This window comes from Bos taurus, chromosome 11, assembly GCF_002263795.3.
Source record: "Bos taurus isolate L1 Dominette 01449 registration number 42190680 breed Hereford chromosome 11, ARS-UCD2.0, whole genome shotgun sequence".
In the NCBI taxonomy this organism is placed as follows: domain Eukaryota; kingdom Metazoa; phylum Chordata; class Mammalia; order Artiodactyla; family Bovidae; genus Bos; species Bos taurus.
Genome location: NC_037338.1, coordinates 24,096,800 through 24,114,064, shown reverse-complemented (window position 1 = coordinate 24,114,064; position 17,265 = coordinate 24,096,800). Strand labels below are relative to the sequence as shown.

Below are 17,265 nucleotides of genomic sequence, written 5' to 3'. Positions count from 1 at the left end.
ATTTTTTACAGACTGAAATATTGTCTAATCTGGAGAAGCTACACCGCTCAATATGGAGGTTAGGAGAAGAGCCTAGAACACTCTGCTAGCTGCAATGGAACCCCTTAAAGACACTCTGGTTCAATATCCGGGGTCCTGAGGCTGCTGTGGTGTGGAAGGCAGTGAAGTGGAATATCATCAGGGTGAGTTTGGATCTTGTGTGTGAGACGCTGTGGGCCTCCCTGAGCAGTTTGCTGCACTCATGCTCTTGATCATGTGAGAGGGGGTGTGGCCCTGGGTGACAGAGGCACCCGGGGGCAGTGACAGGAGTGGTGTTGTGTACAAATCCACCTACTGGGGAGGGTGATTAACAGGGTGGCGTGGTATCTAAGAGCCTTTGCTCCCTGTGTGAGTGCGTCTGTTTTCTTTTTTAAAAATTGTATTTGTTTATTTTTAGCTATGCTAGGTCTTTGTTGCAGTTTGGGCTTTTTTCTGATTGTGGCGAGGAGAGGGTAGTCTCTGGGCTTCAGTAGTTGTGGCTCCCAGTCTCTAGAGAACTAATTCAATAGTTAAGATGCTTAGATTTAGTCACTCTGCAGCATGTGGGATCTTTCCTGGAACAGAGATCAAACCCATGTCTCCTGCATTGGCAAGTGGATTCTTTACCACTGAACCACTCAAGAAGCCCGACTGTGTCCATTTTCTATTGATGCTGTAACAGATTACTATAAACTTGGCAGTTTAGAGTAACACCCACTTATTTTCTCAGTCATGTGGGTTGGAAGTTTAAGTAAAGTGTGGCCCTCTATTTAGAGCCTCACAAGACTAAAATCCAGAAGTTGGCTAGTTTGGGCTCTTATCTGGGAGTTATGGGGAAAGTTCCACTTCAAACTCATTCAGGTTGTTGGCTGAATTCAGTTTCTTGCTATTATAGAATTGAAATTCTTATTTGCTTAATAAGTGACTCCTTTCATCTTCAAATAAAGAGTGGCATATCAAGTTTTATCACCCTTTGAAACTTTGATGACTTATCTGCTACCAGGCAGAGAAAGATTTCTACTTTCAAAGTCTTATTTGATTAGGTTAGGCTCACTGAATACTCCAGGATAATCTCTTTACTTTAAATGATCAGTAAGTGTCAGTTGCTCAGTCTTGCCCGACTCTTTGCGACCCCATGGATTGCAGCCCACCAGACTCTTCTGTCCGTGAGATTTTCCAGGAAAGAATACTGGAGTGGGTTGCCATTTCCTTCTCCAGGGGATCTTCCCAACCCAGGAATCGAACCCGGGTCTCCTGCACTGCAGGCAGATTCTTTTACTGAATGAACTACAAGGGAAGCCCCAAATGATCAGTGGTCTATCTGATTAGTCAACTGATTAGTTACCTTAATTACATCTGCCATGTAATTATATAACAATGCAAATTACATAGTCAATATTTAGTGAGCAGAGGCATTGGGGCCAAAATTCTGTCTGGCACAGTGATCTCAGGCAAGATCTCTTGGAGTTAGTGGCCTAAAAGAAATGCCGGTTTTCATAGATATGTGATATGTATAGAAACCAAGATATTTTGCTCTAACAGAAGGAGTTATATATTATTCTGAAATTCTGTGTTCCATTCCAAGACAGCATACATTTTCCAAATAATGACTTGAAAGCTAAGAATGAGCTAAAATATTTTCTTTTGGAAAATCTGCTAAAATAATACCAGAAGCAGCATGCATCATTTATCATGCCCATCCTCCACCTACCCTCCCACCTCCTCACTCACCAAGTTGATGTGAAAGTTTTCAAAAATCCTTTCCATTAAATTCGGGAGTGTAAAGCTAATAGACTATTAACCAGTGATAATGCCAGACTACGCTTTAATATGTACCCCACCCACCAGAAAAAGCATACCTCTAAGCGACGCTATTTAAAAAGAGTATTTGAACCAGTGTCTAATTTGAAGAAAATGAATACCTTGAGAAATAACATGGATACCATATAATTTTTCAGTCAAAAACTGTCAAACAGAAGTTTCCATTTACTGCAATTTTTTTTCATACTAATTTACTCTATTTGTCTTCCACCATGTCCTTTGTAGAAGTTTATTGAGTTTCACACTCTTCTGTAAGTTATTGGAAATGAATGTGGTCTTTTATTCTGTGTACACTCCAAAGAACATGCTGGCATTGAACAATGACAGTAAAGATGGAAAAAATGAAAAACTAAATGTAGTTCCAGTTTCCAAGATTTAAATGCATCATATTTTAAGGTTGGCACCTTCATATACATGCTATTTCTTGGTAGTACAGAGAAAACAAACAAGAAGCTTAATTTTCCTGAGTACAAAACAATGGGGAAAAAAATCTATTTTTAATTAGCTTGGGCTGATATGAATGATGAGAGCAATGCAGACTCTGTATTTTATTTGCATTGTTTTTACAGTTATACAGCGATAAGTGACCTTGAATTCAGTATAATGAATGAGCCCTTTAATCAACTTTTATATGGATGATCGATTTGAAAATTTTGCTTAGCAAGATAATCCAGAGCATGCTGTCCAGGATGCATGTGTCTGACAGCTTTGTGCAGCCCATTTTGGGGCAAGGAGTAGTGTAGTGTTAGTCGCTCAGTCATGTCTGACTCTTTGCGACCCCATGGACTGTTGCCTACCTCTGTCCATGGGATTCTCCAGGCAAGAATACTTGAGTGAGTTGCCATTTCCTTCTCCAGGGGACCTTCCCAACCCAGGGATCAAACCTGGGTCTCCTGCATTGCAGGCAGATTCTTTACCACCTGAGCCACACAGATTAGATGGGGCAAGTAGACAGAGGTGATATACCTATGTTCTACTGTCACTTCTGCGGCGTGATCCCACTTACACTGAGTATTTTAGTTTTATGAGAATTGAAGTTATTCATATTCCTATGAGTTCCTTTTAGAAACATTAGAAAATACAGATAAAGAAAAAAGAAGAAAAAATAATTCCATGTCACAGATAGCCTCTTTTCCTCATGGTGTGTGTGTGTGTGTGTGTGTGTGTGTGTGTGTGTGTATACACATATATACACATATGTATATACACATATACACAAACATATATCATCTATCTACATACTTTCAGATTTTAAAAAATACACATGTAGATTAATTAAGCTATGTACTATGTTGTATATATACTCTGTGTCTTCAGATAGTAGCTGGTGTCTTGTGATAATGTTTACTGTGATTCCTGATTATAGTCACAATTCTGAAAATTTAGTGTTGGCGAGTTTTTGGTTGTGATCATTTGAGCCCTGTGCTTCAGTGATCCATGTGCTCATCCAGCATTTCAGCATATTCCAAAAGGCTGAATGGATGAGTGGGTCAGAGGCTGAAACATAGTTAAACTCTAATTACCAGTTCAAAACAGTGTTTTTGGATTTCCCCAGTCAGTGCTCCAGGGCTCCATCTCCTGCTACAATTTGATTCTGTAGGGCTTTCAAAAGTCACTTCACTTAATTCTGCAAATCCTCAGAGGATGATAAGCATCACAGATGGAAAAACAATCTGATATTTGTTGTCAAGAGACAACAAATTAGCCAGGGTTAGAGTCAACACCCCTTCATTCCAAGTCTATGGCATCTCCTGTTACTTCACTCCAGCTCTGCCTCAGGAAAGGGAATCTTGTACAAATATTTGCATGCTTTATGCAACCAAGAGAAGTTACTCTGAAGTAAATAAAACTTCAGTGATCATATCCTAGCCTTTCCCCCAGAAAACATTTACTTTTCAAAATATGTCCAAACATATTTTGAAAGCAAATCTTTAATCCTATACAACTTGAGCATAAAAATATTTCATAAAAATATTTAAACCTCTTTAAATATTTTTAAAGAGAATGAAACTATGAATTATAAACAAAAAGTAATTTCACATAAGAAATACAACAGCACTTAGCTCTTAAAGCAGAGGAGTGTTGCCCTTCAAAGGGAGTTTCTATGAGACGATTTGTTTTTGTTGTGGTGAAGCTGTTGTTTTCGCAACTATTTTGAAATTCATCCTAGCTTCAGAATCAGTTTATAAGGTATACTAGGAAAATACTCCTATTACCTGATAGTCTCACTACTGGTATTTGAGCAGACCCAAATGTATTATCCACCTTGAACATCTATTTCCGTTCTCTCCATGTAATGTTTACATCTTAAAGACAAAATGAAGTAAGAATAACTATTCCATGATGGTGATTTGCTATCCTAGAGGCTGGGATAGCCTCTGTGTAAAGCAATGTAGACCATGTGTAAAGACCATTCTGAAAGAGAAGTTCCATAAATGTTCTGAGCAAAGCCAACAGTGCCTGTGAGAACCGTGGAGACATATTCTACACTGCCTACTTTGTAGGAGATAAAAAATGGGATGTTGAGTTCTGGCACATTGTTCAAACGATCAGTTTCTATTACTTTGTATGTTGATCTAGCATATATGCTTTCTGTATTATTAATAATAGCTGTCATTCTTTTACCTGACAAATTAACAGTGAGAATTTCTTTGCCACTAGAAAATATATGAGGAGTTACTCTTTTGGAAAGATGGTAAGGGTTGAATAATTGAACAACAGGGTTGTATTGAAGCAATATAGTTTCTGCTGTACTGAGTTCAAGAATCAGCTTTTTCTTTGTAAACATTAAAAGTTTGTAAATGAGGTACATGTAGAGAGCCCAAAATCAATCTATATTTAATCCTTCCAGTCACTGTTAACAGACATACAGTCCCAGGAAAGAAGGGAGAAACACAGAGATGTACAGAAATGTAGGGGCGGCGTATAGAAATGCAAGCAGAGTGGGGGAATCGAGAAGTGTCTGCCTATGCCTTTACATTCTTCCCTTTTTGTAGTTTGACCAGGACAAGGCAAAATAGACTGGATCAGAGGATCAAAGGCTGATGTTAGAAGTCTTTATGTAGGCACTAGCTCTTATTAAAAGATGGGCAGGTAGAAGGATACGTGGATGGGGGCAATCTTTGTGCTACTTACAATATAAGGAAGATTGAGAGTCCCTGTGAAACCTGCACTTTCTACACTGATTAGTGAAGTCAGGAGTAAGGAATATTAAAAAAACAAAAAAGACATATGAATTTTTTTTTTTAAAGAAAAGAGGTCATTCATATATAAACATAATATTTGGTCTTACTACAATGCAGTGATTATTTCGAGGAGATGACCCACAGTATTCATATTTTTTGTTAAAAATGTCTTCGTTATAATAACTGGAGGACTGAAGATGAACAAATACTCAAATAACTGCTGAAACCACTGAATATTTTACTGAAATGCAGTCTTTCCCTACCATCCTGAGGAGCAATAGACAAGGATTTGTAGAGTGATTTATTTCTTAGTGATCCTTTTCTTATGTAGCTTAGATCACAGTTCAACTTTTGTCCTTGAATAGAATATAATTTTCAAAATGAGGTTATTATATACATGTATGCAGATATATAGTATATGTAATAATGTTCTTTCTCACTTATTGGATATCAACAAAGGCCTTTTCCCCCAAGGGGGACTATGTTAAGTTGCAAATACTTTTAATATATTAATTTGCATGAAATGTTACCATCTATTGACCAAAGGTATCATGCTTTAGAAGAATATTAAAAACAACAGAGCTTATTTTTTGTATATGACATTAGATCCTCAGTTTTATTTCTGATGGTGTTGGTAATGAAACAGCAAAAAAAAAAAAAAGTCATTTAGTTGCCCCTCTGTAAAGCACATCACTTGTGGTCTGGTCTTGAAGTGTTCTTAATTAGACAGACAACCTTGTTAAAGAGAAATGGAAATAGCCAATAATTGTGCATGAGATCTAATGAAGGCATTACTGAGGGAACCAAGGAAGATATATTTCTGGACAAAAAAGAGCAGTTACTCCCTTTGTGTGACATTAGTTTCTTAAAGGAATGAAAAAAATTAGATTTTGAAGAGAACATAGAAGTTCAGTTTCAAATAATTTCAAATAGTTTCAAGAACACCCGAAGTACTTGGCTTCGATTTTTTGCAAGCATGTCTTTAAGCTGGTTGAGTAAATAATGGGAATGACTGAGTGGGATATTTCAAATCAAAACTGGGTTTGAGAACTAAGGTTTAGGACAAGAGAATTAGAAAAGGATCTTAACTCCTACATAAAACAAGGCACCCCAGTGACACTTCTCACAACCAAGTGAATCAAACCAATGTAAGCAGTACCCTCAATGCTACAAACACAGACACATGCTGGATAAAAGCAAAATAACAATAAGATAATAATAATGAAATCTGAGCTTAAAAGGTGAATACCTAAGCAGAAAAATGGAGAGGGAACTCAAAGCCAGAGCAACAGAACAGAGTATATGGACTTAGGCTACAGAGAGTTAGAGGGGAGCTCTTGCATAAAGCATGGAAGATTGGATGGCTACTGCATCCATAGAAAAGAGATGAGAAAACTAAGGAAGTAGCATGGAAATTTTCTGGATGCCTGGTGCTATAAGTAAGGTTAAAAACAAAAGTCAGTTACAAGAAATCAAATTTAACTTATTTTACTATTATAGTGTTAGAACTAGAAGCTGAGAAAGTATTAACAAAACTGTTTTGAAGTCCTCAGAGAAGCAAATAGTAAACCACTAAATGTGGATTCTTCCATAAAACAGAGCCCTTAAGACATCTTAGAAAATACAACCCTCACTGAATATGAGTCCATAATTAAAATGGTAAATTATGTGAGAAAATTATGCATCAGGACAGAAAATTAGCTGGTGCAAGATAGAGGAGAATTAGTACTCCAAGCAGAGAAAATAGAACAATCTGAAAGATTCTATACAATAAGTATAATTAAAGGACTTTTGAGCTTAATGAAGGAATAGAAACTGTAATAAATATGAACCGATGTATAGAAAAAGAACATGTAGATTTGAAAAAAATTCAAGTAGAACCTCTAAAAATAAAAAAAGTTGTTAAAATTATAAACAATACATGACTTAAATAACATATTAAGTACCAAAAGGAGATAACTGACCAAGTGGAGAGGGATCTGAGGAAGGTACTAGTGGGCTGAACCTAAAGATAAAAAGAAAGACAGACTAAGTATTGGCTAAGAATCATGGAGGAGAGAATGAGAAGGCCCAGCAGAAAGATGGGACAGAGGCAATAATTTAAGGTATAATGCCTGATTTTTTTGTAGAATTGAAGAAATATATTAATGCCCCAGTGGAAGAAGCACACAAGTTCTAAAGAATATGAAATAGATGTACACACAGACATCCTGTGGTGAAAACTGCAGAACCATTTAAGGCATAGACAAAAACGTAAAAGCAGCCAGAGAGAAAAACTAATGTCCTGCTGACAGTTATCAACAGTAGACTGCAAAAGAAAATAGAAAAACAGGTAGAAAATTTTAAGGGAAAAATCACTGTTAGCTTAGAATTCTAAACCAAGTTAAACTATAAGAATTAAGATAAAATATAGACATTTTCAGATGAAGAGGAGCAGGGCGTTTATGACTTAAAGACTCTTACCCTAAGAACTACAGAAGAATGTACTTCAGGAGAGAGGACATTGAACTCAGAAGGACTTGCAAGTGAAAAAGCAATGGAGAACTAATATTGCTGAGTGTGTTGATAAATCTGAATAAGCACTGACTATAAAAATAAAATTCACTTAAGTGACAGTTAAAGTGGAAGCAACATTTCCAAAGTAATATTATGGAGTATGAGGGAATGGTGCAAAGGAAGAGTGGGGTGTATATTGTTTGCTGCTGCTGCCGAGTCACTTCAGTCGTGTCCGACTCTGTGTGACCCCAGAGATGGCAGCCCACCAGACTCCGCCGTCCCTGGGATTCTCCAGGCAAGAACACTGGAGTGGGTTGCCGTTTCCTCCTCCAGTGCATGAAAGTGAAAAGTCAAAGTGAAGTCTCTCAGTCGTGTCCGACTCCTAGCGATCCCATGGACTGCAGCCTACCAGGCTCCTCCGTCCGTGGGATTTTCCAGGCAAGAGTACTGGAGTGGGGTGCCATTGCCTTCTCCATATATTGTTTAGGAGGATACATTAATTTCAGTCTCTAAGTTATGTTTTCATGTTCAAAATGTGAAAGTAAAAAGTAAAAAAAGTATAAAGAAATCAAGTCAGCAAGCCAGTAGTGGGAGACAAAGGAATTAAGAAATTCTGTCAGACAACAATAGGAAAGAAAGAAGAAAAAAATTGAAAACAAAACAAAGAGGTTAAATGGTTATATACGTGAATTTTATAGAACTTTCAAAACACATATACATATTTTATAATCATATCAGGCATATTAAGGATTATAATCATATGAGATAGGTGAAATTAGAGAGGGAAATGGGGAAAAAAAAAACAAAAATTAAGAGTGTGAAACTAGTGATAATTTACTGAAAAATGTGATTAACTCAACTCTTTGTCCTTGATTTAAATTATGGAGAAGGGAAAGTCAGATGAAAGAGATAAATTCAAGAATATGAATAATCATAATAATTGTAAATAGATAAAATTTGTTGAAATACATCATTGAAAGGAAACATTTTTTCTCTTTATGAGATATAGCTAAAATCTGAAAGAAAGACCTGGAGGGATGGTACGGGGAGGGAGTTGGGAGGGGAGTTCAGGATGGGGAGCACGTGTACACCCATGGCGGATTCATGTTGATGTGTGGCAGAACCAATACAATATTGTATTGTATTGTAAATTTTGTAAAATTTGTAAAATATTGTAAAGTAATTAGCCTCCAATTAAAGTAAATAAATTTAAATTAAAAAAAAAGAAAGTAAAGAGATGGAAAAAGAACATATCAGACTAATAGTAACTGAAAGAAACTTGGCATAAGAACATTAACATCAAACTAAATAGATTTAAGGCTTCCCTAATAGCTCAGTTGGTAAAGAATCTGCCTGCAATGCAGGAGACCCTAATTCGATTCCTGGGTTGGGAAGATCCAGTGGAGAAGGGATAGGCTGCCCACTCCAGTATTCGGGCCTGGAGAATTCCATGGACTGTATAGTCCATGGAGTCTCAAAGAGTTGGACATGACTGAGCGACTTTCACTTTCAAATAGATTTAAAGTCACAGAACAATATTAGGAGTAAAAGATAACTGTGGATAAGAGAGACAGTGTACCAGTAGGCCATACCAAGAGTGACATAACAAATGCACTATATTATAATGCAGTTTCAAAATATAGAAACTAAAAGTGCACAGAAATGCAACTATAAATTGATGAAGTCCCCAGTCATAGTGGGAGATTTAATAGACTTCTTTCACAATAGGTAAGTAGAAAAACATACAGAAGGGTGGATGAACACATTCAACAAGCTTGACTTAATATTTAGACAGATATAAATATACAGATTTAGATATATCCCTGCCCCTTAAAAATATAGACAATGCATGTTCTTCCAAATACAGGCCAAATATTGATAAATACTAACCACATACTAGGTCAAAAGTGAAGTCTTAATATAGTCCAAAGAATACTATCATATAAATCATGTTCTCTGGCCATAATTATCCTTTTTTTTAACTAATAAAAATATATCAAAATAGTAAGTAAAAAGCCCTCAAAATCAGCAACCCCATATATATGGAAACTAAACAACACACCTAAACCCCAAATAGTGATCCTATGCAAGGACTTTTCTGTTTTTGAGTAACGGTTAAGTTCAAGGGCTTCCCTGGTAGCTCAGAGGTTAAATCGTCTGCCTGCAATGCAGGAGACCTGGGTTCGATCCCTGGGTCAGGAAGATTCCCTGGAGAAAGAAATGGCAACCCACTCCAGTACTCTTGCCTGGAGAATCCCATGGAGGGAGGAGCCTGGTAGGCTACAGTCCATGGGGTCACAAAGAGTGGAACACGACTGAGTGACTTCACTTTCACTTTAAGTTCAAGGATGCCCAGGAAGGCATAAAATGTAATAAAATCCAGGTATGCATATATAAATCTCTGTTATCTGGCCTCAAAGTAATCTCAAGTATGTGTTTCTGTTTCCACTTTTACAGATGAAGGAAATGGGGGTCAGTAACTTGCACAGAGTCACACAACTTATAAGCTGTGGAAACAGAATTCACCTCCATTTTCTTTAACACTGGCTTAGAGAGAGACATACAACTGGAAATTGCCTGTGAAGAGAAGAGATGGAATGGCTAATCTGTACAAGAAACCTAAGAGAAGGAAATGTAGTTGCTTCATTCGTTGGGCCATTATTCAGGGAGTCAATATGTAGAGCTCACAAGTAAAGGCAGGTGAGCTCCTTAAGGACTTGACGCTGGGTAATCAGGCTTTCCCAGAAGAGAGAATAGGGCTATCGCTTGTTTTAATAGCATTTTGTAAAATTTAACTCATGTAACAAATATTAGATATTATCATGAATGTTAAACGTTGCCCAGAAGTCCCTGTGCTTCCTGGAAGCTTTAAGGAAAATCTACATTATTTTAGTGGTAAATTTCAGATAACAGAGTAGCATGAGCACTTAACTAGGAGATTTTCATTATCTCCCTGGCCTAGAGAGTAAAATAAAGTGATGCATAGTGAACTTTGTGTGTGTGTGTTTGTGATTAAAGTAATTCCTTTTTTTAAATTATGTAACCATTTTAAAATTGAAGTATAGTTAATTTACAATATGTGTTAGTTTCAGGTATGCAGCGAAGTGATTCAGTTATACACAGTTTTTAAAAAATTTTTTATTATTATTATTTTTAAATTATTTAATTATTATTATTATTATTTTTTAATTTTTTTTTTTTACTTTACAATATTGTATTGGTTTTGCCATACATCAACATGCATCCGCTACAGGTGTACATGTATTCCCCATCCTGAACCCTGCTCCTACCTCCCTCCCCATACCATCCCTCTGGGTCATCCCAGTGTACCAGGCCCAAGCTTCTTGTATCCTGCATTGAACCTGGACTGGCGATTCGTTTCTTATATAATATTATACATGTTTTAATGCCATTCTCCCAAATCATCCCCCACCCCCACAGAGTCCAAAAGACTGTTCTGTAAATCTGTGTCTCTTTTTTTTTTTAATTTAATTTTATTTTTTAACTTTACAATATTGTATTGGTTTTGCCATATATCAAAATGAATCTGCCACAGGTATACATGTGTTCCCCATCCTGAACCCTCCTCCCCCCTCCCTCCCCATACCATCCCTCTGGGTCATCCCAGTGCACCAGCCCCAAGCATCCTGTATCCTGCATCGAACCATCTGTGTCTCTTTTGCTGTCTCGCATACAGGGTTGTTGTTACCATCTTTCTAAATTCCATATATATGCGTTAGTATACTGTATTGGTGTTTTTCTTTCTGGCTTACTTCACTCTGTATAATAGGCTCCAGTTTCATCCACCTCATTAGAACAGATTCAAATGTATTCTTTTTAATGGCTGAGTAATACTCCATTGTGTATATGTACCACAGCTTTCTTATCCATTCATCTGCTGATGGACATCTAGGTTGCTTCCATGTCCTGGCTATTATAAACAGTGCTGCGATGAACATTGGGGTACACGTGTCTCTTTCAATTCTGGTTTCCTCGGTGTGTATGCCCAGCAGTGGGATTGCTGGGTCATATGGCAGTTCTATTTCCAGTTTTTTAAGGAATCTCCACACTGTTCTCCATAGTGGCTGTACTAGTTTGCATTCCCACCAACAGTGTAAGAGGGTTCCCTTTTCTCCACACCCTCCCCAGCATTTATTGCTTGTAGACTTTTGGATCACAGCCATTCTGACTGGCGTGAAATGGTACCTCATAGTGGTTTTGATTTGCATTTCTCTGATAATGAGTGATGTTGAGCATCTTTTCATGTGTTTGTTAGCCATCTGTATGTCTCTTTTGGAGAAATGTCTATTTAGTTTATACACAGTTTTATATAGCTACTTTTTAAGATTCTTTTCTATTACAGATTATTACAAGGTATTGAGTATACTTCCCTGTGCTATATAGTAGGTCCTCGTGGTTTGTCTATTTTATATATACTAGTGTGTGTCTGTTAATCCCAAACTTCTAATTTTTCTCTCCACTGACCTGCATCACCATGATCTCCTTTGGTAATCATAAGTTGGTTTTGTATTTATGTGAGTCTATTTCTATTTTGTAACAAATCAAAATTTAAAGTAAGATAACAGTATCATGTTGTTGTTTTTTAAGCACTTTTGAAGACCATATTTTACCCCACCTAGAGATAAATAGGTATCCTTACCTCCTCTTCTTCTAGAAGTAAATGGATTTTCTTCTAGCTGTCTTTTTCACTGAGTGTAGGTCTTTTAAATGTCCTGACAATGCTGTTCTTTCAATGGGCCAAAAGTTTAAGCTCCTGTTCTCCCAGACAGCCATTGGTCCCCAAAACTCTAGTTTTGTGGTGTTAACATTTAATCCCAGGGCACTTCTGGCTGCTGAGTTTGCCTACCATTTTGGTTTCAGCATATTAATTTTATAAGTTTTGGGGATTTCTGTTTCTTTCTTGTAAGCTGAGCAATGCATTTGAACTTACATTTGCATTTTTTTATCCGGTGTCTAGATTTTCTGTGGCAGGTGGGCTTTTCAGAACTTCTAGTCTGACAAGTGCATATCCTTAAAGCATTCTCCTTACTGCAGTTAGAGTGAAATTTCCAAATATGAGTCTGACCATATCTCAGATTACTGTTCAAAACTCATCAATGACCTCAATAAAGCCCATATTCTTCTTTTCTTCTAGGATGGTTAATTTATTTCTTTTCTTTTTAAACTTTTAAAGTTTGTGTTAGATGTAGCTGATTAACAGTGTTGTGATTGTTTCAGGTGAACAGTGAAGGGACTCAGCCATACATATAGAGGAGCCCATGATGCTCCTCTGTCCACATGATTTTCCGGTGAAATATGTATTCATTCTCCCCTAAACTCCTCTCCCGCCCAGGCTGCCACATAAGATTGAGCAGAGTTCCATGTGCTATACAGTAGGTCCTTGTTGGTTATCCATTTTAAATATAGCAGTGTGTACATGTCCATCCCAAACTCCCTAATTATCCCTTTCCTCATCCTTCCCCCTGGCAACCATAAGTTCATTCTCTAAGTCTGTGAGTCTCTTTCTAAGTTCATTTGTATCATTTCTTTTTAGATTCCACATATAAAGCATGTCATACAATATTTCTCCTTCTCTGTCTGCCTTATTTCACTCAGTATGACAATCTCTAGGTCCATCTATCTTGCTGCGAATAGCATTATTTCATTCTTTTTAATGGCTGGGTAATATTCCATTGCTATATATACTACATCTTCTTTATCCATTCCTTTGACTGTAAGCCCACATTCTTGAAATGGTCCGTCAGCACCTGGGCAATCTGGAAACACCTCTATCCTCATCAGGTGCCTTCCTCTCTTCACTTCAGCCTGAGAGCTCCCTTACTTCTGTAAAGGTGGTATTTCTTTCAGCCTCAAGACTTTCACATATACTTCTCTCCTGGATCACTTTCCTTGAATGCTCTCCGGTATCACACTTCCTGGGTCACTTTTCTTGAATACTTTTATCTAGTTAACTTTCTTGCTAGCATCTAAGTTCCATGAGGAATGGGGTCATCTTTGTAGGTTCCTTGCTGCATGCCACATGTTCTGATATTTTAGACCTTCCACAGTGTTTGTTGAATGGTGTGGTTTAGTTGCTAAGTCGTGTCCGATTCTTTGTGACCCCATGGACCGTAGCCCACCAGGCTCCTCTGTCCATGTAATTTTCCAGGCAAGAATACTGTGGGTTGCCATTTCCTTCTCCTTATTCCCCACCCATGGATTGAACCTGGGTCTCCTGCGTTGCAGGTGGATTCTTTACCAACTGAGTCACCAGGGAAGCTATGATTCCCATAGGAATCATTCAATAAGTGAGCTACTTGTCTTCATCTTTACACTTACTTTTCCTCCTCTGTTCATTGTCTTTTGAATAGGACCATGCATTATCTTTCAGGCTAGAAACTGGAGCCATTTTAGTCTCCTCTCTCTTTTACACTACCACTAGTAATCAATAATCTTGCTGAATATCTAAGAAAATTATTCTTTCTTTTTAGTCTTGCTACCACTATCCTGCCTAAGTTCATTATTGCTTACTTAGATTATTACATATATTTCCTAACTGAGTAACATGCTGTAGCTTGGCTCCTGCAAACAAATCTATTTTCCTTCCCTTCTTAAAGTTCTTAAATGTTTGCCCACTAATGCCTTAGTCTGACATGCACATTTGTTGTGTTCCTTCTTCATCTCCTATCCCTCTCTATTCCACATGCATCACAAGCTTGAGCTACGTTAATCAAACTTTCATAGAGCACCTGTTATTTGGCAAGCTATATACTAGAAACTGTAACCTACATCCCTTCAGTTACTCCTCTGAAACTCTGAGTTTGTATTTTCCCCAGGAGGGAACAGAGATGTAGGGAGGAATGACGTGGTCTCTAGATCATGTTGCTGACCTGTGGCAGAGCCAGGACTGAAAGCCAGATCTGCTGAACTCCAGGACCCATCTTCGTTCCCTTAGTGTGTTTCCAGGGAAAAAAGTTTGAGAACATCTTGGAGAAGAATGAAACCTACCATTGAGTCACTGAGGCAAATGGCAAGATGATGTCATGGTGATATAAAAATCAGATGGCAATTAAGAGATGCATCTTTAAAAGGTCTTCAAGGAAGCTTTTTGTTATTTTCTGTTTTTTTTTTTTTTTTCTTTTCTGGTTTCTCTCCACCTCTTCCTTTCCCAGTCCATGGAAACAAAATCAAATAATATTCCTTACCCCAACCCTAGACAAAATTAGAAGATAGGGCTTTTAAAAAAAAACAAACAAACACTTTTTATTTATTTTAGAATATAACCAGTGAACAATGTGGTGATAGTTTCAGGTAGACAGCAAAGGGACTCAGCCATACAAAAACATTTATCCATTTAGAGGGCAGGTTTTATATGAATCATTTTGAGATGTCTTCTAACAGAGTTTAGAATTATATTTTCCTTGACTTTCAGTCTTCAGATTCGCTTATTACTGTTTGATGCTCATGTTTTTTCCGTCAGTCATATGGAAGGAGCACCTGGGATCTATGTGTGCCCCCAGTTTCCTTTCCTGGGTATTTCCAGACCCTGTGGGGAAGCAGTAAAGAATCTGCCTGTAATGCAGGAGACATGGGTTCAATCCCTGAATCAGGAAGATCCCCTGAAGGGGGAAATGCCAACCCACTCCAGTATTCTTGCCAGGAAAATCCCATGGACAGGGAAGCCTGGTGGGCTATAGTCCATGGGGTCGCAAAGAGTTAGACATGCCAGCACAGATGCACATGTACATGTAGAGCCTAAATAGCGGTTCTTAGAGCTAGGATCTGGATTCCCTGAGCCAATCCATTTACCTACTCCTCCTTGTCATACCTCTAAATAACTACTGAATTCTTCATTTCTTCTCCAGCTTCCCAATAGCCTTTTTAACCACTGACTTTGACCATCTCAGATTTATCCTGCACATTATTTCCAGAGTAATCTGTTTGAAGCACAAGTATAACTGTGTTATTTCTTTGCTTAAAAAACAAAAACAAACAAACAAACAAAACCCGAACCTCTCAGTGGCTCCTGGTTAGCACAGGGTAAAAGTCAAATAGCTCAGCATAGCCGATACCTGGCCCTGCCCCAGCTTTCTCTCACAATCCAATGACATTTAATGAATGTGGTTTCTTAAAATGCTGACTTTTTAAAAAATTTAACTTATTTTGTAATTAAATATAGTTGCTTTACAATGTTGTGTTTCTGATGTACAGCAAAATGATTCAGTTATATATAGACATACAGTAAGACCTTGTTGTTTATCCATTCTGTATATAATAATTCACATCTGCTAATCCCAAATTCCCAATGCATCCCTCCCCTTGCCTAGCACTGGCAACCGCAAGTCTGTTCTCTACATCTATGAATCTGTTTCTGTTTTGTAAATAGGTTCATGTGAGTCATATTTTAGATTCCACATATAAGTGACATCATAATGTATTTTTCTTTCTCTTTCTGACTTATTTCACTAGTATGGTAATCTCTAGGTCTCTCCATGTTGCTGGGCTCCCCTGGTAGCTCAGTTGGTAAAGAATCTGCCTGCAATGTGGGACATCTAGGTTTGATCCCTGGGTTGGAAAGATCCCCTGGAGACAGGATAGGCTACCCACTCCAGTATTCTTGGGCTTCCCTAGTGGCTCAGACAGTAAAGAACCTGCCTGCAATGCAGGAGATCTGGGTTCAGTCCTGGGTTGGGAACATCCCCTGGAGGAGGGCATAGCAACCCACTCCAGTATTCTTGCATGGAGAATCCCCATGGACAGAGGAGCCTGGTGGGCTACAGTCCATGGGGTAATAAAGAGTTGGGCATGACTGAGTGACTAAGCACATCCATGTTGCTGCAAATGGCATTATTTCATTCTTTTTTATGGCAAGGTAGTATTACATTGTGTATATGCACCATTTCTTTATCCATTCATCTGTTAATGAACTTAACTGCTTCCATGTCTTCGCTAATGTGAGCAGTGCTGCTATGACCATAGGGATACATGTTTCTTTTCAAATTAGAGTTTTATTTGGATATATGCACAGGAGTGGGATTGTGGATCATATGGTAGCTCTATTTTGAGTTTTTTAAGGAACATCCGTGATGTTTTCTATAGTAACTACACCGATTTACATCTCCATCATTACCGTAGGAGGGTTTCTTTTTCCTCTATACCTTCTTCAGAATTTGTTATTTGTAGACTGCAAAGAGTTGACTCATTGGAAAAGACTCTGATGCTGGGAGGGATTGGGGGCAGGAGGAGAAGGGGACGCCAGAGGATGAGACGGCTGGATGGCATCACTGACTCAGTGGACGTGAGTCTGAGTGAACTCCGGGAGTTGGTGATGGACAGGGAGGCCTGGCGTGCTGCAATTCATGGGGTCGCAGAGTCAGACAAGACTGAGCGATTGAACTGAACTGAGACTTTTTAAAGATGGCCACTCTGACTTGAATGAGGTGGTGCCTATTGTTAGTTTTGATTTGCATTAAGGAACCACTTTTTATACTTCTTCAGACAGATGGTGGGATTGGGTTATTTTGTTAGGCACAGTTACCCTGTGCCTAATATTTCTGAGAATATTTCAAAGATGAATGGATTTCTAACTCCCTGGTCTCAAACCTGATCTGATGCAGCTAGGAGAAGCAGGCTGTGACATCACACAGTGTGGTACAGAAACCACCAAAGCAGGGTCAGAGGGTCAGGTGGGGACTTGAGGACTCTTTCATTAAGCCATGGGTAAGTTCATGGAAAATATCTACAG

The 17,265-nt window shown here is 38.1% G+C and overlaps 1 long non-coding RNA gene across 2 annotated transcripts in view; it reads left to right on the top strand.

Annotated features, from left to right (window-relative positions):
• The window catches only part of LOC112448761 (uncharacterized), a 244,102-nt gene that overhangs the window by 101,032 nt on the left and 125,805 nt on the right, over positions 1–17,265 (top strand). Inside the window, exons 3-4 of one of the 2 annotated variants that reach the window (XR_003037124.2) lie at positions 12–182; positions 9,978–10,568. This is a non-coding gene — a long non-coding RNA (uncharacterized lncRNA). Of the gene's footprint in view, positions 1–11; positions 183–9,977; positions 10,569–17,265 lie in introns of those variants that run through there. The other variant, XR_009496394.1, reaches the window with a different exon arrangement.